At 41.3% G+C, this 27561-nt stretch overlaps 1 long non-coding RNA gene across 2 annotated transcripts in view; it reads right to left on the bottom strand.

Annotated features, from left to right (window-relative positions):
* Positions 1-1690: 1690 nt before the first annotated feature.
* LOC141567921 (uncharacterized) overlaps positions 1691-27561 on the bottom strand; it is a 48666-nt gene continuing 22795 nt past the window's right edge. For both annotated transcript variants that reach the window (XR_012490895.1, XR_012490894.1), the window contains exons 2-3: positions 7134-7209; positions 1691-1887 (exon numbers count right to left, since the gene is read on the bottom strand). This is a non-coding gene — a long non-coding RNA (uncharacterized LOC141567921). The remainder of the gene's footprint in view (positions 1888-7133; positions 7210-27561) is intronic.

Genomic DNA, 27561 nt, shown 5'->3' with positions numbered 1-27561 from the left:
GCTTCACAGGAAGGACGTTCTCCTGGCTCAGCACCAACCTATGTCCTATAGGCTGACATTCAAGTGTCTTCACGGTGCAAAACGTGGCCAAGATGCCTCCTGGCTGCCTGGCATATGGAAACTAGTCATGACAAAAGGAGGGGTTTGGAGAATCTTTGTTCCAATAAGAGGACTCCCATATTTCATGTGTTTTCATAACAAAGCTCTTTGACATACAGTATTTTGTCTTATTTGCACAGCCCTGTGAGATAGTTATTATTAGTTCCCATTTTACAGATGGGGAAACTGAGGGTCAATAAGGTAAGATTCACTCAGAACCTAAATCACAGATCTGGCTTTCAAAAAGTTAGGTTTTCAACTCTAAAATACATAAATGGAAGAAAGATGAACTTTCCAGACCATCAGAGTGGATCCAAGGCCTACAGTCAGCACTGTAAACAGGAAAACTCACTGGTCTAGGCGTCAGGAGACGTGGGATCTCGTCCTGACTCAGCAGCTGACTGGGTGGCCTTCAGCTCTCCCAGCCTGTCTTGGCCCGTCTCTATTTGTGTAAAATGTTAACACCGCCACATGGCCTCCCTGCCTCCCAGGACACAATGAGAAAATGACTGTGTGTGCAGAGATATGAAGTCGTCGGCATAACCGTCATTGATCCCACCCCCATTTGTGCTGCTCTTTTAGTACTGATCTGTCGACCTCCACCTATCTGCCTCCAGCCCTCTCCTAGGCTGGGGTCACCTTCTAAGGGGTCTGAGCAGAGCTGCATGGGAATGGGGAAGGACACAAAAGTCCCTGGGCTTCCCTGGGACGTGGTCAAGGGCTTATTTCCTGGCAGGCATGGTGTTTGGGGTGGGTCCTGTGGCAGGCAGCAGGTAGGCTAGAGATCAGGGCACTGGCCAAGGCGACTGCTGTCTGGGTTCCTGTGGGCATGATGGCACCTGGCAGGGATCAGTGAGGAAGACCCATGACAGGTACTGAAGGGTCCCCGGGCATCAGGGGCTTCCCTTAGGAATCCTAGTTACTAGCCATGGGGGCAGCAGATGATGCTCAGACCCCATCTGTCCTGGTCACCAAGAGCTCTGAGCTGAGAAGGCTGAGCTCTTAGAAGACAAAGGATCAGGGGACAGAACTGGGGCAGGCACACACTGACATAGCCAACCAATAGGGCTGCCCACTTAGCCCCCAAGTTTGCTCAGAAGCCCCCGCTGTCCTGTCCGCCTGCAGCTGGAAAAGAGGCAGAACTAACAAAGGCCATTGCAGGGCTTCATTTTCTCCACAACCAAGTTCATGGTGTAGGGTTTGACCCATTTGTCTGGAAAATTGTGCTCCCTGAGGGCCTTTCAAGCCAGCCTTACTGCTTCTACATTTTGAGTCAAATGACATGTGGGGTGGAATTCAGAAACTTCTTCCAAGTTCCTCTGGAAAAGGTCTGACTTCCAACCTGACTGAGGCATTCGGTGCCGAAAAACACTGAGCAAGAATGGTGCTCTCCTCACAGGGAAGACGAGAGCCCCACTTTCCAGCATTCAGAGGCCGCTCCACTCACTCATGGGGTGATGACCTCTCCAAAGTAACACGCTAAGAACCCTTTTCTTATTTTGCAGATGGATCTTTCCAAAAGGGTCCCATCAGATCAAATGGTCCCGGCCGCCCATCCCCCCAGAGGAATGCCCCATCGCCTTACCTTGCTTAACGGCAAATCATAGTTGACCCAGGTGACTTCGCAGGTATTCTCTCCCCGCACTTTGCACTATTCCGCGCATGGCCGCACGACACTGGAGTCACTTCTATTCAATGGACTGGTGGGATCCTTTCATGACTCTGTGTCTTTGCATATTTTTTAATTCCACACGTATTTATTGAGTGTCTCAGGTATACCATTCTAAGCTGAAGAGAGAGAGAACAGGACAGTAAAAGTTCTTACATTCTAAAGGAGAAACAGACATCAAACTAACAACCAAGTAAATATGTAACCAATGTCAGTGATAAGTGCTCTGAGAGCTAACGCCAGATAAAGGGACAGAGAGCCACAGAGGCCACCGTTTTAAGGCCTGTGGATAAGGGAGTCGTCTCTGAAGAGAAGATGTTCAAGCAGAGGCCTGAGTTAAAGGAGGAAACAAGCCATGAAATATCTGGGGAAGGAGAGCGGCCTCCAAGCTCAGGGTAAATGGGACTATTGGTGCACAAGATCGAGACGGTCCCTGCTCTTATAGAGCTTACATTCTCATAGACTGAAGAAATAATCCCATGACATCTGTCACTGGTAATCACTCAAATAAGAAATACGATAGTGTGATGCATGTTATTACAGGGGAATGTAAACTGGTCTGGGTATGTTGGATCAATTCTCCCAATTATCCATTTCCAGTTTGGGTCTCATCCCTGCTCCACATCTAGCAGATTTCAGTGGGAATGGGACCTTGATGGGTGTCAGATACATGTCCCACACTTGTCTTCCCATCAGAATCATCTGGAGAGCTTTACAATGTGCTGATGGCTGGCCTTGCCACACACCAATGGAGTCGGGCTCTCTGTGGACGGGCCCAGGCATTTGAAAGAGTGGGCCCGATACAAACTCAACGTTTTGAATCCAGTATCCTTATGCTTGACCAGCTCTAATTATTGGGAGGCTCACTCCCCGACCCCACTAACATCCAGTCCATTTTGAGCAGTTCAAATCATTAGAAATCAGTCCTTTATGTAGAACAAAAGTCTTCACTGCTTATAATTTTGCTGTTCTGATCAAAGTTGTATAGTAGATGCCAGCGGCTCTTCAGATGTTGTGTTTTATTGCCTGGAATTTTAATGCTTAAAATGAATTGTTAGCGATAGAAATAGATTTTACTCATCTGGCTTCTTTTGAAAAATCAGAAGATCTGTGAACAGAGGGCTGGTTTTCTAAAGGGAAGAATGGACAGGAGCTAAGCAGCTGCTGCCTGATTTTAGCTGGGGCACGAGTGAGCCACGGTGCCACGTAACCGAGCACGACCTGTGTCATTTTCACCTGGGTCGTCTTGTTTTTATCGTCTACCCAATGCCTCTAGATGCTGAGTCTGAGACCTCTTTCCTGGCTCTGTTTCTGGAAGGTCCATGAGTCCCCACTGTCTTCCATCTGATAAGCTACCCCACCCGGATTCAGTGGCCATCACTCTCTGGGGCTTTCCAAGCCCAACATCCGCAGCACCTCAGCTCTTGGCAGAAGCAGGTCTCCAAACTTTCCACCATCTTGGTTTCTCCTCTGGATTCCTCAGGTTGTCAAGTTTCCCCAGAAGCAGGAAGCAAAGTTCACTTCTCAGGTGGTCAAGGTAGCTGATTCACTATGGATTTTCAGGTTTGTTTCCTCTGTGACAATCCTGGGTTTGTCTGTCTTCAGATTCCTCCAATCCCTCCCACCACCACTCTTGTTTCGTTTCATTCACTCTACCTTTGACATTTTAATTTTACCTTCCTTTCATTTATCTGCCACCTGCCCAATTCTCCCAGGCATCATTCATGATTTTATTAAGAGATTATTGCTTATCTACGTTATAAATCTACTCAGATCGCAGAAGCTGCCAGTTCAGGTGCAGTTAATAATGTCTTCCTTGATCTTTTGCAAACAGTTTCGCACTTTATTAAGGATCTTAGTGAGCTCCTCTCACCACACATGTGCTCACCCACAAGCACTTACCCACACACTGATACTCAGCAAAGCCTAATGTATGTTTTCCTGCAACTTTCTTATAAGTAGAACATCGTCTCTATTGGGAAGGAATACTTTTGCATTTTGATCAATAGAATAAAAGTAGGCCCAAACCCCAGCCCAGTCTCCCACCATGCAGGGACCTGGGAATTAGCTGCCACTAAAGTCCCCTAGGAAGGAAAGTGGTCTTATGTAACAGACAGAGAAACATTTGAAGTTCTTTCTTGAAAATCAAGGAGGAAAGAGACAGGAGGTAGCTAGTGACTGCATAGGGCAGCAATCACCTATGAAAAGGTGGCCAAAGAAGTACCCCTGGAGAAAAGGGAAGTTTCCTGAATGCTCTGCTCCTTCTTCCCATCTTCAGTCAAATATACGTTGATCACGAACTTTTTCAGTGGCAGTGCATTCCTTTGAGGAAAAGCAAAGTGTTGCCAAGCTTGGTATTCAGGTTTTGAGGGGTCAAAAGCAGAAAGGGTACAGGCCCTGGCAGAGGAGGTCACGTGTGGACAAGTCTCAGAGAATTGAGCACATGGCTGGATTCTGAGCTAATAATGCCAGTTCTCCAAGATGCAGAGGTCCCCAGCTATCCTTTCACTTATCTATATTTTGCCATTTATCTATTGACTAACACATCATCTGTCTATGTCTGTGTCCTTAAAGTTAGCATAGCAAATGGTTCTCTGGTATATTGGACAACAAAACTTCACCCTATATTGGAGTTGTGTGTACGCACGTGTGTGTGTGTGTGTGTGTGTGTGTGTGTGTGTGTTAGTGGGTTTCATAGATCCATAGAAGCTAAGAAATGCAAAGGAAATTTAGGATTCTGTCCATAAGTGGTCTCTGAGTCTTCTCTACTCATTGCTATTCGCCTGTAAATATATTTAAACACCTCCCCTGCTGGAACTCCGTGAAGCAGCAAAACCCATCCCGGGACAATTACAAGAGGGTAGATCTCCTTAGACTAAGGCAAACTTCTTCTCCCAAGTTCCATCCACTTACCCTCAACCAACCCTGACAGCTCCTAGGACAAACACATCATTCTCCCCAGAGCACTCTTTAAGATACTTTAATCAATAACAAGCCCCCAGATTCATTTTCTTTATTCATTAGTTCCATTTTCAATGTTCCTCCCACAACACACTTGTGATCTCCTGTCAACATTCTGGTAACCTTCCATTGGATGAACTGATCCTGCCAGGGGCCACGGATTCCTTGGCTCCCGAACCTCACAGATCACAGGATGGCTATTAGGGATGGACTAGCTTCCTTCTCATAGTATCAATTCTAATGCCTCAGGAAAAGAGTCTGATTGGTTCAACAGTGGTCACATGCTTACCTCTGGACCAATTAACTGTGACCCGATGGACAGGATTTTCAATGGCACTAGTAGCACGTAGTTGGAGTGGAGGGAGGAAAAATTTCCCTGAAAGGATTATGAAGTTCCCAGTAAAAGGGACGGAGTCAGAGAAAAAATAGATGTCCTTGTCACTTGCTGTATATCTTAGGGAATTCTACTGCACTTCGGTTTGCTCATCTATAAAACTAGAATAATAGCAGTTATCTCGCAGGTGTAATGTAAAGAGTAGATGCAATAATGGGTATCTGGCACCTACTGCATACACCACGCACTTTTATTATTCATACATTAAACGACTTTTATCTTTCATACTTTAAAAAATTATTTCCCCCATGGCTAAAGTGAGAGTAAAGTAAAGGTCATTATTGAGAAGATGGGAAAGTGAAGAAATGAGTAGAACATCTCCCATATTTTACATCTAGTTCAAGTAATTTCCTACACGATTATCTAAAATATCTTAGCCTGCTGTTTTCACTTAGTGGAATTCACAGGTACACCTGTCCACGTTTTTGTAGAACAGGGTATACTCGTAGCTTACACTTGGTCAGTCATTACTGGTGGGCTCAGGCGTGTCTCCTGAGAGGAGGAGAAAGCCCTCAGGTATACGTTTGCATGTGTTACTTTGCAGATAAAAAGGGACGCTCACTGAGGAGAAGGGAAATAGTGACAGTGCAGATGGCGCGGATGATGTCACATTCTTGAGGTGGCCACATGGACTTCACTGGAGCTTCAGGGAGACGAGGTCTTCAGGTTAAATTGGAAGGAGGGGTCTTTTGAGGGAACTTCATTAGAGAGATAACTCCCAAATTCTTTTAGAAATACGACAGGGCCTTGGTAACTCCACAGTCCTGATTTTTCTTCGGTACCCAGGAGGATGGCGGTTTCAGAAGCATCAAAGATGGCTGTCTTGAGACAGGCTTGTGCGTGGGCACCATGCACCTGAAGGTGGGACTTTTGGAGGCAATGGACATCAGCAAGGAGTCAGGGCCAGGGAAAGCAAGCAGAGAGAGAATGTATTTCAGAGCTTGAAGTGCAGACTTTCTGGTGAACCACATAGGACACTCTCTTAAGACATTCAGAAATGGCTGCGTGAGACTTCTTAAACAGGTGGAGTCAGAAGCTAATGACTTTTGACATATTGCTTATGTACTCAGGTGAGGTGGGGGGAACTCATAAACTCTAAGTTAGCATCGGTCTTACATCTGCATCCTATACTATCAAAGAAACTCCCTAGAATTTCTCTACTCAGTCCTCTATTATTTACTGTTTGGATGGTTTCCAGTTGTTCATTATAATAAATTCTGCAGTCATGAACAGTGATTTACTAAGCTCTTAATTTTTAAATGAAAGAAAATAGGCTTATTTGCCCCCAAAGAAGAAAATAATGGGATAATTATGCAGTGATTGGTCATTGTACAAATTAGAAAATGGAATAATTAAAGTGGCTAAAGATGTGTAACTTCTTTCAATTTTCTATGTTGTATTTTGACTTCATAATTCATAAAAAGCAGCATGCTGCAGTGCACACAGATACGCATATATAATTCCATACTTCCATATAATGTGTATATTCTATAAGTGATGATAAAGGGCAATGCTAGAGGGTAATTCATTGGGTATTGGGCTCTCCTTATGTCCTGTATTAGCCAAACTAAGAAGAGTACTTCCTATTGACATTTCTCATGAGCGAGGACCACTATGGATATGGTGCAATGGTTTCCTTTTCTGTCTGACCACATCCTGACTTTTGAAAACCAATCTGAGGCATTTGTGAATCAGGATCCCAGTGGCCTACAAAAAGGGTCTACAGTCATAAGTCTGTCTTCTAGAGACATGGTCTGGAAATGATACTTCTCAGGAGCCTGTGCATTTTGCAAAGGCCTGCAGGAATTTGTACTGGGGTTGGACAGGAGTTTGGACAGTCCTCAGGGTCCCTCGATCTTACTTCCACCCAGATTGTTTTGCATTTGTTTTATTGTTTCACTGTCACATAAAAGGATTCCTCGATCATAGGACTTATAAGTAAAGCACTTCCTAATAACCCTACAGGAGTCCCTATTATTCCCTGCTGGTTCCTTGTACTATCACACCCACCTCTGGCCTTTTCCGGATTTGGGTTCTTCTGGAGTCTTCTCACTCAGCTTAGCTTGGCCTCAGGCACTGGCAGCTCCTATTGTTACATATTATATATTAAATGAATATTTTTATATATTGCATCATATATTGTTACATATTAAATTACATTAATTTTCCCCGTTTCAGTAGTCAGCCCTGAGTACCTCAGAATGAAGAGGGAAGAGTTAATTTTTAAAAGTGTTCTTTTGTAAGCAATGTTAGTCCATTTTTCCACCAAGAGCAGAGCCTTATTGCATATTCCCCAGATCATATAAGTAATACATATTCATTGTGAAAAAATTGAACAATACGTAAAATTATAAAGAAGAAAATAAAAAATCAAATAAAATCCCAGCACTCTAAGCTAGCTACCATGAAAATTTTATTATGCATATTTCAGACCTCTCTTTATGCAAACATATAGGAAGAACCTTATAATTTTAACTAAATGGGGGAAATACCATATAATTAGAGATAACTTCTGGTTCTTTCCTTCCTTTCTCCACCATTTACCGGATAACACATCCTCTCTCCCCATCCCGCCTCTTTCCTCCACATTTACATATACACAGAAGTTTTTAAAAACTTGTAATGAATATTTGATCTTTATGTATACTGTTATTAAATATATAAGTTAGAGCTACCGTGTTTCCCCGAAAATAAGACCTAGCTGGACAATAAGCTCTAATACGTCTTTTGGAGCAAAAATGAATATAAGACCTCGTCTTATTTTACTATAAGACCGGGTATACAATATAATGTAATATAATATAATGTAATGTAATGTAATGTAATGTAATGTAATGTAATGTAATGTAATGTAATATAAGACCAGGTCTTATATTAATTTTTGCTCCAAAAGATGCATTAGAGCTGATTGTCCGGCTAGGTCTTATTTTCGGGGAAACACGGTATTGGTAGATACAGACATATGATACATACCCTCAATATTCCAAATACATGAGGCATGCAGGACTGGGCAGAGGGAGAAGATATGTAGCAAAACAGTTGCAACCTCTGTTGCACACAACCTCAGCCCCACACAAAAGGAGCTCTGGAGCTCTGCTGGCCATTCAGAAATGTCTTGAATTGAGGCAAAGATGGCAGGCTTTGGTAGCCTCACGTGGACCAGTCACTGGATGTGGGCTGTCCCACATCCTCTTGGATGAGGCCCCTTGGGGGGTGCAAGCTGTGAGCAGCCAGCACTCCTGGAGGCTGTGGAAACATGAGTCTTGGGCCTGCAGCGGGGAGCTGGCTGGCACGCCACAGCACCCACACGTGGGAAAGATGAGACTGACCACAGGCTTCAACTGCACAGAGGTCATCTGTGAGCTTCTCTTCGAATGAGAATTTGGGGTGGAGTGGTAGGGAGGAAAGTGAGCTTGAGTGCAGTAAGAGTAAATGAGTAGAAAGAGACTGAAGAATAGTAAATACCTAACAGCCACTGTAATGCATTCTGATGCAAAGAAGAGCAAAGATAAGCTGGGGTAGCTGGAGGAGGAAGTGGGATCAGGAAAAGTGACACTGTGTTTGTCGGTTGATGGTCCTGATGCTGGAGGGGCAGGACAAGCAATGGTGCAAGCGTGAGGTTCAGAACTGCCTCGATAGCCTTGAGGATTCTATTACAAGGGTTTTAAAGTATTATTGTATTTTATGTCATATTGCATTTGTGAGAACCTACAAAAATGTTGAATATTGATGGAATTCAATGGACATCTCACCTTGTGTTTGATTTGAAGAGAAAAAGCTTCAGTTTCACTATTTTAGAATGACATTTAAGGGTAGATTTTCATAAATAATGAATCATTGCCTAGTTTCTAATACTTTCTTAAATACAATCATAATGGCTACTGAATTTTATCAAATTCTCTTCTGGCGTCTCTTCATAAGATCTTACCCTACCTCCTTCCTGCCCCCAGCACATGCCTTTATTTGTAGCCAAGTGGTTAAGACCAAGGTGAAAAGCTGTACTCCCTGGATGAGGTTTCCAGCCCTACACCAGCCACACCACTGCTGTATGATCACAGAAGCTTATCGTATCTTCTCAATGCCGTGGGTTTCTTATCTGTAAATGTCAATGCTAATTAAGAGTATGATGACCAAAACAGAATTATAGTGACAGAGCAATTGTGTGGATACACACCAGTCATTTAGCAGAGTATCTTGGTGTAGTCTGTGCTGAATACACATTAGCCTTCGACATTTTTATTATTCATATATTAACAGATTTGCTGATACAGCATCTTTGGAATAAAGCTTACTATGTCACGGTGCTTAACCTTTTTGTTACTATTGAAAATGTTGCATGCCTGGTCACAAATAAAATTGATCCATAGTTTTTGTAATAATTGCCAATGCTGTTTCTCTTTTCAGGACTTTGCAGGACTTAGTGTTAAGGTTTCACTTGTTTAAAGAGTTGCATTGTTGAGCTTTTCATTTTTTCTTGCATCGTCAGAGGTTTCTAAATAGCACTGGGAATATGCGTGCTTTACTGGTTGGATAGGACTCAGTTGTGACACCGTCTGATCCTTATGCTTTTTCTTTAAGGGTAAATCTTTCATCACTTTTCCACTTTTTTTTTTTTTTTGTAATTAATCTGTTCAGATTTTCTACTTCTTCCAAAGTAGTTTTGGTAGCCTGTATTTTGATTGGGAGATAACAATTTTTCCATGTTTGTTTGCATGTTTGTTTACTTGCATGTCATAGATTTACACATATTATTCACTTTCAATTCTTAAAAATCTCTTCCATATATATGTTTAAACCTCTTATTTAATTTGAATGCTACATATGTTTCTTTTTTCATTAATCAGTCTCATAAGGCAATGATATATTTTTGATTTTTTCAAAGAACCAGATTATTTATTCTAAAACATGTACCTTTTTCTATGTATTATATTAACTTCAGTTTTTACTTGAATAAAATTTTCTTCATGCAGACTTTTTGGTTTGTTTTTGGTTCTTATTTTCTAAGCAGAGGCTTAATTTCCTGCATATTTTGTCTTCCTTGTTGTAAAACTATGCCATTTTAGGCTCTGAATTTTTCCCTGAATATTGATTTCAGGGAAATCACAGGTTCTGATTTCTCCTTTTTATTTTTTTATATAATCTGTAATTTCATTGCAATTGCCACTCTGTGTTCTTAAATTCCAAGTACTTAATAATTTGGGGTGCTCTTTTAAATTAATTATTTATAAACATTATGATTTTGATCACATTATGCAGTTTATCAAATTTCTATTTTTGAATTTCTTAGCTTTTTTGTACTTGTGAATATGATGAATTTTTGAAAATGTTTGTTAGACAGATGTAAAATGTATAATATATAGTCAAAGAACAAAGGGTAATATACATGCACATATAATTTATAAATATGTATATGGTGTGTGAATTAATTTCAGTATATATATATAATACTAATGTTGCTACTTTGGCTTTCTCATTGGCTTCTATTTTCAACTCTTTCTATTATTTTGTCTCAAATTCATTTTTTTTTTTGTCAACAATATGGAGATGGGTTTTATTTTTAAAATGTGTTTGGCAGCCTTTGCCCATTCGCATATAAAATAATTATATATGGTTTATTCCTTTCACATCCTTTGTATTATTATTCATTGCACATCATTATTTTCTGTTTTTCCTTTTATTTCTTTTTTGCTGGTCGGTTCTAGTTACTAAACATCCCCACGTATCCCTTTGTTAGTTTAGAAGGTATGCTGTTCTTTTTGATACCACCACCAATTATCTCCTCTTTCTTGAACTTCAAAATCGCTATTCTATTATTGTATTAAGATATCAATTATTACTCTTAACCAAGATTCTGTAACCCACCTGCCCATTGCTATCTTCCTACCCCAACAGAGTAAGAATTTAGAAATATTTTTACTTCTCCCCTCTGGTCTATTCTACATCTTCAGGGCTTTATTTACAGAAGGAGTCTTTTTCTTCCAGTTTTAAACATTTTCTCTTGTAGCAGGTCACTTCCATTTCTGGATTTCTTCTCTGGTATGCTATACATTTCAAGACTTTTGATAATCATGGGCATCTGTCGTTTTTTATTTCTCATTCTAGCTTCCTCCACCTATCTTTTGTCTTGAGGTCTCCTGTTAAATTTATTTCTTGTTTGATTCGAGTCCTTACTTCAGTGTTTTCTTCAGGTGAAGTGTAGGTGACACATTCCTTCAATCCTTACATATCTGCAGATATCTTTCTTTCACACCAACCAATAAATATCACCTTGGGTGGATATAGAAATCTTGGGTCAAGATTTATTCCCTAGCAGCCTACAATGTTATTCCATTATCTTCTACCTTGGCACTCTGGATGAGAAGTCCCATGCCAGTTCGATCTTGTTTTATCTTGATAAATTATTATCATTTCTGGATAGAAGCTTTCAATGTTTTCTCTTTATTTCCAAGATTCAAAAACAAAGAACATTACCACACTTTGGCTGGGTTGTGCCTTTTCTAATATCAATCTTGCCTGGAATTGGTTGAGGCTTTCAGGATTCAGACTCAAAATCCTTTAACTCAGTGCATTTTTTAATGTATTAACTGTTTTATTATAAGTCTTTCACCATCTATTATCATTTTGTTCATCTGTAAGTAGTGTTAATGAATCCACAATACATACTAAATAAGGTGTCTTTCAACACAAACACACATAAAAGAAAGTTATGTATTCATCGGTTGATGAAATGCTGTGGCAAGAGGCTCTCAGCAACCTAACCCTGTATTTCCTCAAGCAGCAAATGGTTCAGTACTTGCTAATTCAGTGTTCCCAGCAATTTTATAAACAACTACCACAAGTAATAAGAATCAACTCTATCTGGTTCTATGAAGCCTTTTTCTCCATGCAGTAATATAATCTTAAGTGTCATTTTGTTTAAGTTGCCTGTATTCTCTTTCTGGATGTCAGATACCTTTTAAGCGGATTGCCAGTTTCTGCTGCCCATTCAATGAGGCTCTGGTTGAGCTATTACTACGTATCTTAGCATTGATTCCCAAAGATGAGAAAGGTACCCTGTTATCTGCCATACAGACTAATAATCTACAAGACTCAGCTAAATAATAGGACTCCGTCTACCTGTTCACATTCTCTAAAGCTGCTCTGAAACCAGGGAGGTCAACAGGTCTTTCTATGAAAGCTTTTTCCAGTCCCTGAACATTTTGGAGGCCCAAACTCTCTATACCCTTTCTAGTGCTGCCACATCATACTCTTCAACCCAGGAATCTCTCCATTGCATTCCAGGCTCTCCTCTGACCTAGGGAGCAAAAATCCTCCAGCAGCATTTTCTGGCTGATGTGTGCAGGTCCCAAGGCCTTGCTTCCCCTCACCAGGCCTCATGCGTCTACCGGCTTCAAATTCATAGAGGTGGTCAACAGTGGAAGTTGAGAAGGGATGCAGCTATGTGGTCAAGTTGCCATCTTTCTAGGATTGGATTCTGAAACACATTATACCTCAGCGAATGCCACCAGACTCAAATGTCTTTCTCCACAGATAAATTATTTGGAAGTCGAACTTGAACTAAATGCAACGGCATCCTCTTTACTCCACATGTTATCACGGGAGACTTCCTTCTCTCAGTGGCTGTTATTTCTAACATGGCTGCTCAGCATGCACAGGCAGCCTGGTTGATCTCTTTTTAATGTATGGGCAAGTCGCTTGCCGGAAACAGCTGACCTCCATAATTATGAGCATTGAAGGGAAGGCATTTCCATAAATGCCGTGTGTTTTACCAACACTGCTTCAGATGAGGCAGCTTTTGATATTGCACTTGTGATAACAATTCTATTATTGCACAGTCTATTATTTGTCTAATGAGGAAAATGAAGATACATTATCTGCTTCACTAATTCTTGTTAACACACCAAAACCAATAGTCTCTCCTGTGGTACTCATACTTTCCATTCAGGACGGCCCAATTCAAGCAGTGCCCACTAAATCCACTTGACACGGATGCCAATATGGGCACACTTTGCCATCTGTTTCTTAGATATTTTTATGACTTTTTTTTACTCATGACGGACTTTTAAAAAAATGTTTGTTTTACTTAAACATAGTGCATGTAACGTACTAATTTGTAAATTTTTCTCATTAACTGTATGTGGCCCTTATTTCTCTACCATTTTTCTTTTAACACATATACACTGAAATTTGAACATTTCAGAAGCATCATTACATGTAGGCTAAATATGGTTTTTGTTAAGTATTCACAATTTCTGTTGAAATATATTCTTTTTGATGAGTATTTGATACTATAACAAGAGAACTGGATTTAAATGCAAAAGGTTTAGGTTTAAATCTCTCTCCTGCTGGGAAGTTAGTCTCTTCTTTCTCTAATTATTCTATTCTGACCCTGAAATTATTTAACCTCTATGAACCTTGATCTTCTCACCTTTAAACGGGGATGAGAATAACGACCTTACAGAGTTCTCACACTGACTTAAGTATAAGAAAGTAGCTGACTCATGATAAATACTTAAAGGAATGTTAGTTGAATTTGAAGCCATGAAGAAAAGTTTTATACATACAATGAGTAATGTAGACATAGTTTTCAAGGAGAAAATTTAACATGCCTAAGTAAGTAGACAAATACTTTGAACCACTTAAAGAAATTCAGTTTAAAACCAAAGTGTTAATTCATGTCACTGTTTTTATCCATTATATTATGCCTGGCTTATCTGCTTCAGAAAGATTTTATTATCATATTTCCTATAACTATGTTTATTCTCAATTACATAAGAACTGTTCTTTAAAATAATCCTAAAATTAAAAATTTTTGCTAAATTAGATTTCCCTCTGCATCAAGATGAGAATATCTGACTGTATTAAAATTCCTTTTTCTTTTTTAATGACAGAAAAAAGGCACCTGAGAATCAGAATACTGAGGAAAACACTGCAACACTACATAACAAAGGAGTAGTGATATATATATATATATATATATATATATATATATATATATATATATATATTTTTTTTTTTTTCAAATATGTACAACTGACCAATGCCAAACTACAAAAAAAAAAAAAAAAAGAAAGGTTGAAAAAGCAACGGTACTAATTGGAGACAGATGGCACAGCCAAAGCAGTAACTGAGGAGAACTCAATGACGGGGCTATCTGAGGAGGGTGGGCAGGGTTAGGAAACCCACAAGGATGGAGAGGCACCCAGGAGGCTCCTTCACCATGTGAGACCCAAAGGGACATGGGAGGGGGGAGCGGAGTTAACAGAACCTGCCTGTGAAAGATGAGCTTCTGGACAAGCACTGTGGCCACAGGCAGAGAAACACAGGCACTGCCAAAACCTTGGCCTGGCCTAGTGGAAGGGAGCAGGAGAAATCTGTTGCCCTCTGACACCCCACAGAGGCCACCGAATCCAGCAAGGCGCCTGAGGGTAAGAGGGCCTGGTGAAGCTCTCCCCTGGGATATGGAGCGGAACAGAGTGAGAACAGAGTGAGAATGTCGGAAGTGTATAAGGAGAGTCAGCAGCACAGCAGGAGATTAGCAGCGATGCTTATGAAGATGGGAAAAGGTTCAGTATCGCTAAGCGGGTAATGTGTACAAGAATGCCAGTAGTTGCTGTGGAGAGACAAGTGTTATACTTTTCTCTATTGCTGGTGTGAGAATGTGTTGCTCCAACTTTTGGGGGAAGCAATTTAGCAGTATATGAAAGACATCTTAAAAATTTGCATTCCATTAGACTTAAGTTTATCCTAGAGAAATTTATCTGAAAGAAAGAATTAGAATATAGTCTAAGAAAATAATTACACAAGTTTACAAAAATGACTATATGGGAAAGTTTATCACATCAACTATTTGGACAGCAAAATTTGGAAGATGTACAATAATGGGAAATTGTCTAAATTACCATGTATGTGTGATATAAATATATATAATATGTACGTATTGATAGTGACCTATTATTGCAAATATTACGAAAGCTACTGTGAATCAACATTGTTGTCATAGAAAAAGTCTCACAATATATTGCAAAATGTAAAAAGCAGACTGACATAGTATTCCTAGATTGTAGACAAGTTGGATTCAGAGGTAAAGGGATTTTTCAAGGTTACACAGTTAGAAATAGAAAGAGAAAGAATTATGGTTGCAAGCTAGGCTTGAGAAGTATACAGCCAGTGTGCTTTCCACTTTCTAAGTTATTTGTTATCCATCTTTAGCAAACAGGCTATGCCTAAGACTGCCTGGAAAATACCCAAGGGGCACTCAGGTGGGTAGATGGGGCTTGTAGGGTGTCCTTAGCATCTGATTTTAGCTGTTTGTTTTGGTCTCAGTCATTTCTTCCTCTGTCTCAAGCTATGACAAAGTTCTAGAAATGTACAGATCCCATCATTCTGAAAGTATTTCAAAAGCAAGAGGCATGGGAGAGAGTATGGGGAAGGGAGAGGGGCAGAAAAGAAGAGGGAAGTAAATGGAGAAGGGTAGGAGTGTGGGGAGGGGAGTGGGGGGTGTAAGGGGTGGAGAGGAGAATCAGTCCACAGTGAATCCCTTCAGCACCTACTACGTACCAGCTCTGGTTAGGGTTCTGGGCCCTGGTGACTGGAGCAGATAAGCTCTGGCCCCATGATGCTTGTAGTTGAGTGGGCTAAATAAACCCGTAACGATGTCACAATCACTGTATTAATTTGCTAGGGCTATTGTAACACAGAACCACAAACTGAGTGGCTTAAACAACAGACAAGCATTGTCTCCCAGTTCTGGAAGCTGGAAGCCCAAGATCAAGGGATCTGCAGGGTTCATTCTCATGCCTCTCTCGGAGCGTCTGGTGCTTTGGCAGCAGTTTTTGGTGTTGTTTGGCTTATAGAAGCATCATTCTGACCTCTGCCTTCATCCTCACATGGCATTCTCCCTGCGTCTGTGTCTAAGCCCAAATTTCCCCTGCTTCTAAGGACAACAGTCATACTGGATTAGAGCTCACCCTAGTGACCTCATTTTAACTTGATTACCTCTAAAAAGACTCTATCACCAAATAACGTCATTTGCTGAGGTACTTGGGATTAGGACATCAACATATACATTTGGGGATGGGATAGGGACACAGTTGAACTCATAACAATCACAAATTGAGATTATTGGAGAGAACCGCTTCAAGGGTGGTTTATGAAGACCCCCCTGAGGAGATGACATTAAAGAAAGCCCTGAAGGAGGAAATCAAGGCAGCTTTGGAAAGAGACAGAAGAGCATTTTAGGCAGAAGGAAGAGCATATATGACAGAGGCACGAGTCAGGAAAGACCTTGGCATGTTCAAGAAACTTTGGAAACAGGTGGTCAGGCTGGACCACAGAAAGGGCAAAAGGACGTGGCCACGATGAGATTCCAGTGTAGGTGGGGCCAGACAATTCCAAGCTTTTGGGGCCACGATGATAAGTTTACATGTCATTCAAAATGCAGTAGGACCTTAAATGCCACTCACCTGGCTAACTCAATCCCCCTCCGCTCTCACCTGGGCGCCTCCATGCGCCTTCATTCCTTGCACTCCAGAGACACAGCCCCCAACACAATTTATTGCCATCGCCTCCTCAAGTCACTTTATATCCTGACTGGATTTTCGTCTTGGTGAGGACAGGATGGGACCTTATCTGTCTTGGTCCCAATTGTATCTCTAAGCACCTTCCTCATTTGTCGCCATTTGAAAAGTAAGCATTTAGTGATTTGTACTAATTCGATTAAAAGGCACTCCCCAGCTTCTTTTCTAAGTTTCCATTCCCTAAGCTATTAAACGAAAAGGTTCTGTAGTGGCCAAGAGCTTAAATTCCAGATTCAGATGGTCAGGCTCACATTCCAGTTCCGCGGCTTACTGGGTATGAGACGTTAAGTTTTCCACCTTCCTGTCTCACTTGACTCATCAGCTGAAGGGGGCGTTAGTTCTACCTAATTTACAAGACTGTTGAGAAGATTAAATGAAGGAATACATATAAATCACTTAGTGCCTTGTATATAAAGTGCTAGTAACCACCACCGTTGTTATTGTCATTGTTATTGAAAGCTGAGTAGAATTGGAACCCTGAACACAGGCTTGTCTTCTTAAATGACCAAGACAGACTGATTTAATGATACAAGTTCCAATTATACACACCGATTTTCACATAAAAACGCTCCCTGCATGCACGGCCCTGCACGTACTTGCCGTACACCCGCCTCCCTCCAAGTAACAGAGCTGTGTATCCAAATGTCCCCATGGACCCCTTACTCATACATATGGGTCTTCCCATGGAAGTCTGTTCTCTCCATGGCAGGGAGAAGGTAATTGTCCTTGTAACTGCTGTGGGTACGTGCTGAGTAATTTGCCAGAGGACTTGTTGAGTGAAAATGTATCTTTTCAGAATGTAAGTTCTATCCTGTTTTTTAAAAATAAATATTGAGTGTGAATGTGTAAAATATAAGGACTGAAAGTGAAAAACAAAACACAGCTTTGTTCTCATAACCCAGATATTCAATCAGCATGGACTAGAGATCTAGTGAATGATGGGCATTGAGCCCAGGGTTTTAGCATTTGCCAAAACTAAGTAGTTGTCAGTATCTATGTATCTATATTTATTTATCATCTACTTGCCTGCTCATCTATATCTGTCTGTCTGTCTGTCTGTCTGTCTGTCTATCTATCATCTCCTATCATCTGCATCAATCAACAGATGATTGAGAGAGTCATACTTATCTTATTTAGACTTAAAATCCTCCAGTGAAGAAAGTACTATTACTATCCATTTTACAAAACAAATACCACCTAAAAATTAACTTTCATTTTCACTTCTTACTAAAATATTTATAAAATTGAGAACCAGGCACTACATAATTTTGATAAATTTCTTTGTTCAAGCTTCATGTTTACTTCTGAATTTCTAACCAAAACCCACTCTCTGAAACCGCCAGAACATGATTCGTGATGGAGCGTTCCCTACTTGGCCTGTCTAGATCTGCAATACCCCACTATCAATTACTGTGTGACTCTACAGATTTGCATAATAGGAGGCTACGTCCGATAGAATGGAAACCATATTGGAGAAAGCATCTCCTGCTCTCACTTTCCTAAAATCCTGATGATTACAGGTAACATTTTGGAACCCTGAACACAGGTCCAGCTGGAATAAGAAATGAATTTCTGAGGCTGTAAATGAAAACTGGAGGGTATGTGTTTGACAAACTGCCCCCAAAGAGGTGGCACAACTTGTGGAATTGCATTTCCAGTTTTCATGTTCATGCCTCGTGCTTACCAATTGTGTCTCTTACACAGACTCTCCAATGGAACATTGAGCCCACCTCTACATTTTTGCTTAAACCGAGGCAGTAACTGAAGGCTGTACTGGGAGGCCAGAAGGATCTTCTGTGGGCCAAATTAGACTGGTCATTAGCATAATATTAAATACGATCCAGTGGGCTCACTATGGAAAGAAAAGCCAGTGACCACCCATTTAGAAACCTGGGGAGATGCTGGCCAAGAAAGACCAAGACTGCCTGTATTCTGAAACATCTTTTATCATGGTGTACTTGGGGCTTTAAAAGATGCTATTACAATCAAAGCTTCAGAAAGGCACAGATTCTGTTTTCACTCGGGCATGCCTCTGAAATTATCCCTTTGTTAAGCTTTCCTCGGTTAAATCTCTTGGGTGCGACTTCCTCCTGAGACACTGGCCAGTATGGCGCCCACATCTGCATGGGTGTGGGATAACCATGACAGAGTGGAAGGTGGGGCAAGATCTGGCCCTTCCTTCCTCGTACTTCCAGTGTAAGTTAGCGTAGGACCAGAGGTGGTGTGTGCTTCAATCACCTCAGTGACATCCTCTCAAGATGATGAGCAAGCACCTGTTTCTTAGCAATGCGACACTGATATCAACACAGTAGAGAATGGTCGCCAATGGATAGAGCTTTTCCAGTTTCCACCTGGCATGACAGTTTGCAACTAAAACTGACTCCTGGGATTATGCAAACCCCAGGGACTCAAATTTGTCATGAGGTAGGAAGACCCCGCAGTGGAGAAAATAAAGGGCTTTCTCCAGATAGAAGACACGGAACGTCAAACACTTAACTTACATAGTAACATAGGTTTTTCTTGGAAAGGCCTTATATTAAACCTTCCAACTGGAGCATGCCAGTGGAGGTTATGTTGACCATGCAATCTTTTTGTCAAGAAATATCCATTTATATGCCTTGAACCTATTTAACCTTGGATTAGTCTGGGGAAATTCTGAGTTTCCTCTCTGTTCCATTCCTGCTACTATTAAATGACCCACATCATTTAATGACTTTGTATTTCCATCCCGTCCTTCCTTTAATACATTTTTATTGATCTCCTTCAATTCAGCAGTAACTCTGCCAAGAGGCATAGATCGGACAGTAGAACCCATTTCCTGCCCTCCAGAAGACAAGGAGTTTAAGATTTACTAATACAATCTCCATTGTTAAGCACTTTACATACAATATCCCAAATAGTCTTCCTCACTATGCAAAGCAAATGGTATTACTTCTGATATTAAAGACGAGAAAACTGAGGATAAGAGAAACACTTGGTGTACCCAATTCACACAGCTAGGGAAGGTGGACATAGGGGACATGCCCCTGTTCACCTGTGCCTTTCCCATGAGCCAGTGCCGCCAGACTCTTACGTGAGGCTGAGTGCATACACCAGGGGAACTGACAAAGTGATAAGGGCACTGGGGGAGGACGACTGGAAGAAGGTTCTTGCACTTGGGAGGATTTAGCTGGCAGAGGTCTTTTCACCACATGGGGGAGATTAGTCACGTGAACAGGGTTGGATTCTTTCTTGGCAATTAGTTGCTCAATTTGTTAGATTAATGGATTCACTCAAATAATAGCGACCTAAAACAGTAGGGGATTAATATGCTCAGTGCTCTGCAGAAGGTTTGGTGATGATGGACCGTCCCTGTCTATGTGTGTCATGATGGATACTTGTTAGTAAGGTCATAAACCATATGCCCAAGGACCTTATTATCCTCTGAAGAAAGCCAGTATATGAAATCAACGTATGATTATGGCCAATCACTGTCACAGTAGGCACATAAATTAGAGATTGTTTCCCATGTGCAGCTCATGAAAATTCTTATGGTTGGGTGGGACCTTGTGTATGTTTTATCGCCTATAAATTCTTAATGTTATAGTTGTTGGCAATGTGAAGTCACCATTTAGAAACCCCAGTAAGTTAAAAAAAAAATAGCCCCACAGATCCTACCAATTCTAATTTCTTTAATGTTTAGGGTCATTAAGCGGCATAAAGACATCACTATGGAGTCATTATACTTCCAACACTTGGACCTAGATGGCAAGTGTTTTTGGCCATTGAAGATCAACCCTTTAAACAAGACTGAGAGCTAGCTGCATATTGAAGGGCATAGTTTATTAAATTATTGAAGTAATAGGGTGCAAAATAGGCAAGTGAACACACTACCTTCGTGTACTCTTCCTCATGATTTCAGAAGTGTTCATTTTTTTAACAAGTATTTGTTGACTGCCTACTTTGAACCAAGTTCTCTACGGTCGCTAGGAATGCAGTGTAAGCAAATCAGACGTGGATCTTACGCCAGTTAGGAAAATGAGTTGTGCATATAGTTTATGCGTTTATAGAAATGTATAATTATGAACTGTGTTAAATGCCATAAAGAAAAGTGCGAGGTGCTATTAGAATGTTTAAGAAGGGTACCTACTTGAGTTTGGGGGGCTGCAAATTATTGTCATGAACATATGCAGCCTAGTCTTCTCCTTCCGCTTAAGTTCTTGAGTAGCCTGATATACATACTTTTATGTAAACTTAGCAAATTAAAATTTCAAAATAGTTTAAGATATTTTGAAAGTCACAAAAACTAGTTATAGTCCAGTTGCCCTCTATCTCCTGTCTTTTAATGATCTTTGCCTTAAAATCTAGAATAATGTTATATTGGAAAGGAAAAGATTAGATTGGAAGAAAACATCAGGTGGGTCGAATACAGAGTTAGGGAGAGAACTGAGAGGCCTTGGAGAAACCAGACTGAGGACAAGACTTCAGCATCCTTTTATGTTCACAACGTCTGAATTATCTTTATATCGTTAGGAAGGGCAAAGTAACAGTGGTCTATGCTTACGCTTTGGATCACACAGACTTGAATCTTAAATGAGTTTCTAAAGCTCTCTGATCTTTAATTCTTTAGTGTTAAAACGAAAATAAATCTACCTCATATGGTTATTGTGAAGATTAAATGAGATCATTCATCTCAAGCACTTATCACAGTATTTGAAACAATAAGAATTCAACAAATGGTAGCCATTATTCCACTACTGTATCTCATTAACTATAGTTGACAATGATAAAAAGAACTCACCCAATATCACAATTAATAAGGGAAAGAATCAGTATTTTCTCCGGTCTGTTGCTTCTTAAGTCAGTTTGCTTCTAAATGACTCACTGTTTAGGACACATGAACCTGCCATGTCATCTAGATGAACGTCAGGGGACGCCACAGTGGTTGAGCCCAGAGACTCTCCAATATCCATGGTTCCCTATGGACCTTTCACTAATCAACAAGAAGTTCTATTCCTTCTGTGTGAGCTACTCTCGTGGCAGTAATCACATTATAGCTATGCTCCCTCATGGTACATCATGTCCTGACGACATGGTAGACTCCTTGAGGAAAGGGTTTAGATGACACATATAGTGCCAGCCTCCCCCGCCCTGCCAGGACCAAATAAGGACTGATTATCTGTTATAGACTTCCCAGAGCCACAATTCCAAACTCCTAAAAGCTCTGAAAGCTATATTAAAAAAAAAAAAAAAAAATCTTTGGACAGAAAGACTAAAGCTGATCTTCGGGAATTAAGGGAAAAAAACTTGACCTGAGTTACTGGGACACTATGTATAATCTTCATTAATCCCAAGAATAATATGTTTTGTGCATAAATATTAATACATTGATTAGTGAGTTTGGGCAGAAGTTGCCAGTACTATAATTTTATTGTTTGTCCCGTGTGTATACCACCAGTGGGGGGTCTACTGTGAAGCTGAGGAAGCTTAGATTTCAGGCCTTTTGTACCTGATTTTGTATTCAAAACTTTGTCAACTTTTATTTGAAGAAGTTACCTAAACTGCATAAACTCCAGGCCTCACAAGGGATCAGCCCATGTGTACCCCATTAACTTTGTAAAATTTGAAAAGTTTTAAATCCAAAGCACATCTCACCTCGAGGGTTATGGATTTATGAAGTTAAGAAAAGAAGAGGAAGGCATGAAGACAGAAGGAAAGGAAGTCAATAGGCAGATATACCTACATTATTTTTGGTAAGAGAATGCTATAACAAAAAGGCTTTAAAATTCAGTGGCTGAAAACACAACACAACATGAAGTTCATGTTATGCTCAGTTAACTGTCCAAGGTAGGGATCAAGTCAGGGGCAGCCCCACTCCACCAGGTCATTCAGGGATCCAGGCTGCTGTCATTTGCAGGTGGCTTCCAGGGTTCCTCTCATCAGTACCCTCCCAGGCCATGTGGAGGTGGGAAAACAGGAAGTGTGCATAGGAGGGTATTTTCTTATTTTTCTGTGTTTTCCAGGGACAGGACTAGTAGTGGTATACTCTACTTCTTATATATCACTGGCTGTAATTCAGTCTCATGGCTATGTCTACCTGCAAGAGACAGGTAGTATGGCTGTGACTTGGGAAGAAGAGGACAGACTTTGGTAGAACAGAAACAATCTCTGTCACAGCAACTCATTCTCTAACTGGGGCTCCATAGACAATGCATGGCTTCCTACTTCTCACAGTCTAAGAAGCCAGGCAAATATTTCAGTTCCTCTCATCCTAGTCCCCTGTCCAATGGCCACGTCCCCACAACATATAAAAATAAAACTAGGCAATCAATAAGATCAGTTAGACAGGGTTTAGATTGTTCTTTGAGGCTGTACTGGCCCAACAGAATAGTTTCTTTCCTACTGGACAATTTTCCAGTCTTAAATTTGTAATTAAATAAATGAATGAACATGTGCCTCTCCTACTGGCCCAGGGAGTGGAGTATGGGAGAGGCTAGAATCTGAGTCTAATAACAGTGACGATGATAATGATTCTGTCGCACATTTGACTAGTAAGTCAGCTTACAAAGGACTTTCAGGTGTGACGTCATTGTGATCTTCACTACAGTCTTCCAGTGTAAACACACGGCCTATTTTGTGGATGAAGAAACTGAGGCTCAAAAGGGTGACACGGCCAGCCAAGGACTGCACAGGAAGTGCCAAAGTAGGACTCCAGCCCAGGTCGTCTGATTCCGTTACAGCACCCTTTGCACACAATCACATGTCCTTGTGCTTTGGCCCAAACAACAACAGCAACAACAAAACACATCATCTGGCCTCTAGAACAAAAGTCACAAACAGTGGGCTCCTTGGACTTGTGTTTGCATCCAGTGGGCCCATCACAGACAAGAGCAGAACATATGGATGGAAGAGGACTTTTCAAGGCCAGGCTTGAGCCCAGAAGTTGGGACAAATACTCTATTTTTCCAATGTTTGTTATGCCAACCTCTGTTCTACTGGAATGGCAGGTAACTATGACCCATAGGCCAACTCTGGCCTTGCTGCCTGTTTTGTAAACAAAGTTTTTTAGAAAGACAGCCACACTCATTCGTTTACCCATCATCTATGGCTGTGTTAGCAGTGCCATGGAACAGTTGAGCAGTACAACAGAGACCATGTGGCTCTCGGAGTCTGAAATATTCATCATCAGGCCTTCCGCAAGAGAAGTGTGGGGATAGTTGGGACAGAGGAATGACTAGCACACGACACAGAGAAACAATAGAGCAATAAATCAAGACGGAGGCCCCAATGGCAGAAACACGACCAGGCCCCGGAAGTGGGGCAGAGGAGGGGGGGTTATTTATCTTCCTTTGTCTCTATAGGAGAAAGGCGGACAGCGGCCTTCTGAAAAGGAAAAATGAATGATATCTGGATTAATGAATGACTGAAGGATTCACAGCAGCTTGCAAAGTAGTGGGAGGACATTGCAGGCATTCAGAGCAGTTCACACAAAAGCGTCAAGGTGAGAATCAAACTGTTTTCCTGGGAACATCGAGTTAAATAATAGAGATGAGATTTGAGGAAGACTCACCTCCAGTGAGTCGGACAAGTCATGCATATTGTCACACGCAATCTTGAAAACCAACCTGCCAGGCAAGTCTTATTCCCATTTGAAAAATAGAGGAGAGACAAAAATGAAAAGAAATGAACTAACTCCATTTGGTTTTCAGAACAAAAGGTGGGCAAGGCTTTGTGCCAGGCTCCCAAAGCCTTTGCCTGGCCCCTGCCACTTAGCCAGGTGAATCACCTCTGCCCTGGGCCACCTAGCCCTGGATTGGCCACCGCCAGCCAGCTGCGACGCTTGCTCCTCCGTTGGGCTAGAGGCACTGTGACAGAGGTGGCATGCCAACAGGCAGTGGGACCCCTCCAGGCCAGTGCAGCCTCGGCAGAAACTGTCCTGACCAGATTTAACTCCTGTAATGTTAAGGATGGATCTCGTCTGTGTGGGGGAAAAGCCTAGATTGATGTGAGCACAGACCAGTGGCCATTAATCATGAGGAAAAGCGGACACAGTGACAAATTCGAGGTGAGCTGTTTTCCCCCCACAGCTCCTGTCGTCCCCTCACCCTATTCCACCCAGCGGAGCTGCATTCGAAGCCTGCAATCAACCCAGGCCTTAAGTAGCTGCGGAAATCTGGGCAGGTTTGATTATATCCACTTCACCTTCACACTCTGCATCCAGCAATGAAAATGTGTGAAGGAGCAATGCCTCGTTTTCATACACTGATGTGCGTTTAAAGAACCACACAGGCACACGGCATCTAAAGCAACGGACGGAGGTGCTAAAGCTATTTTTGAGAATCTTAATCAACTCATTTCAGCTTTCAAAGAAGAGCAACCGATTGTTGGAATATTTTTGCAATCACCATATTAAGATAGGATACAACAGTTTCTTTCTGTGAAAAAAGAGAAAAAAGGTGGTGATCATGAAAACTTTATGAGAAGAACCACGCTTCCTTTATTTTTGTCGTGGTAAGATGCATATATATATTTTATATATATATATATATATAATATATATATATGTATATCCCAAGATATATGAGATATATATATATATATATATATATATATATTACATATACAATAAATTTATTATATATGTGTATATACATGTATAAAATAAAATGTGTCACTTTAAACACTTTTAAGTGTACAGTTCAGCGGCACCAAGTCCACCCACTTTGCTGTGCAGCCATCATCTCCAGAACTTTTTCCATCTTTCCAAACTGAACCTCTGCCGCCATTAACTGACAACTCCCCATTCTGCCCTCCCGTCAGGTTCTGACAACCACCTTTGCACCTCTGTCTGTGAATTGACCACTGGGCACCGCACATAAGTGCAGTCATGCACTATTTGTTCTCCTGCGGCTGCCTGTGTCCTCGAGGGTCATAGACGCGGTCACAGTTATCAGAATGGCCTTCCTTTTTAGGTTGAATAATAGTTCAGTGTACGTACGCACCACATTTTGCTCATCCGCTCACCTCTCGATGGACATTTGGTTGCCTCCACCTTCTGGCAGTTGTGAAGGATGCTGCTGTGAACATGGGCGAGCAAATATCAGATTCTCTGCTTCAGTTCTTTCGGGCCTGTGTCCGTCGGTGGGATTGCTGGGTCACATGGTGGTTCTATGTCTAACTTTGGAGGAACCTCTGTAGTGGTTTCCACAGTCACTGCCCCATTTTACATACCCATCAGCAGTACACAGGGCTCCAATTTCTCTGCATCCTCATGGATGCCATTTTGTGATTTTTTTTTTAAATAAAAGGCAGTCTAAGTGGATTTGATGTGCCTTTCCCTCATGATTGGTGACGCCGAGCATCTTTTCATGTACTTATTGGCCATGGGTATATATTCTTTGACCGGTCTCAACAGCCAGAGCTGTCAACCACCTATCAGGAGTTCTGCTATCGAGGGCAATCAGCCGACTTTTCAGAGAACTGAGGAACCTTTCCATTACTTCTCTCAGGGCTACAGCTTGTTTTCTGTCATTATCTCGCACTTTAGGGGTGAGACTCATGTTTTTATCTGCTTGAGAAGCTTCTCTGCTATGTCAAAACTGTCTCTTTCCTCTAGAGTTAATTTCCTATGAGGTTCCCTTCACTTTTCTGAGTTCATTTATTCATTCATTTACGTTTCTGCTGTAACATTTAAGCCTCATTTCAATCTGGGCATTTTGCTCTTTCCAAAGATTTATTCTCCCTTTGGAAAATTTTCTATGATCTTTGAGCACTTTTTAATTTTGTCTTCTCTAGCTAACTTACTATTTATTTGGTTAGTTTCTTCTACAAGTTTTGGTAATAAACTTTTATTATAACGTTTTTCTAAATATGTTTTATTATAGTAAGTTTTGTTATGTAGTATAATGTTGGCTTTTAGCAAAGCTGCCCATCCTACTAGATGCTGGTAAGTTTCCAGCAGTCAGAGCCTGACTTCCGGCATTACTGCCCCATAACCCTCTGCAGCATTTCCAAGACGATCCAAAGGTTAAGATTTGTGCCATCAACATGCTCTTCTCGCACCTGCAGCTTACCCATAAACAGGGTGACCGGCTTTCCGGTTTTTCCAGAATGGAGAGTTTCCTCAGTCTGAGGGATTTTCACGGCTAAAACCAGGAAAGTCCCAGCAACTTGAGATGAGTTGGTCACCCTACCTAGAATCCAAACTAATAATCAAATCAGTAACTGGGAGTTTCAAGGTAGGGACAGGGACAACAAAGCTTCCCACCATTTTCAGGACACAACTAGAAACTGATAATATTTGACAAGTTCTGGGGAAAATGGGTGGGGCTGTTCATGAATGGGTGTGACTGGCACATGGGCATGTAAGTCACACCGTGTGCCTTTCCAGGGTCAACGACACTTCACTTGCTCTCCATGGAATGTTCAGGTATTCCATGCTTCATCAGGTTACAAAGGGGCTTCCCAGACGCCACCCCCTTTGAAGCCTGGCTTCCACCCCACCCTCTCTGTCTCTCTCTTCACTCCTGCCCACATCAGTCTCCTGAAAGCACAGAGCATTTCCACATGACTGGGCCCCTCCCTCCCTGGAGATTAAGTTCTTAAATAAACTCATAATAGAAGATTTCATGGTTGAGAAACTTCAGACCCTATAGGAAGAAGCAGGGACAGTAAACTGAGATTGGATGTGTACGGGTGTATAAAATACTAGAGCAGCTCACTAAATAAGACAGAATACTCAAATATATTTTACTTACTGCTTACATACAAATGATCATTTTACTATGTACGTCCATTTACCAGCCCCTGTTCATTTGTTTCAATGAGATACTTGTAATTCTCTATATTTTTTAAAAATGTGCATGTGAAGCACCATTTTA

This window comes from Rhinolophus sinicus, linkage group LG12 (assembly GCF_036562045.2).
Source record: "Rhinolophus sinicus isolate RSC01 linkage group LG12, ASM3656204v1, whole genome shotgun sequence".
In the NCBI taxonomy this organism is placed as follows: domain Eukaryota; kingdom Metazoa; phylum Chordata; class Mammalia; order Chiroptera; family Rhinolophidae; genus Rhinolophus; species Rhinolophus sinicus.
The sequence above is the reverse complement of the archived record's forward strand: the minus strand, read 5'-3'. Positions and strand labels throughout refer to the sequence as shown.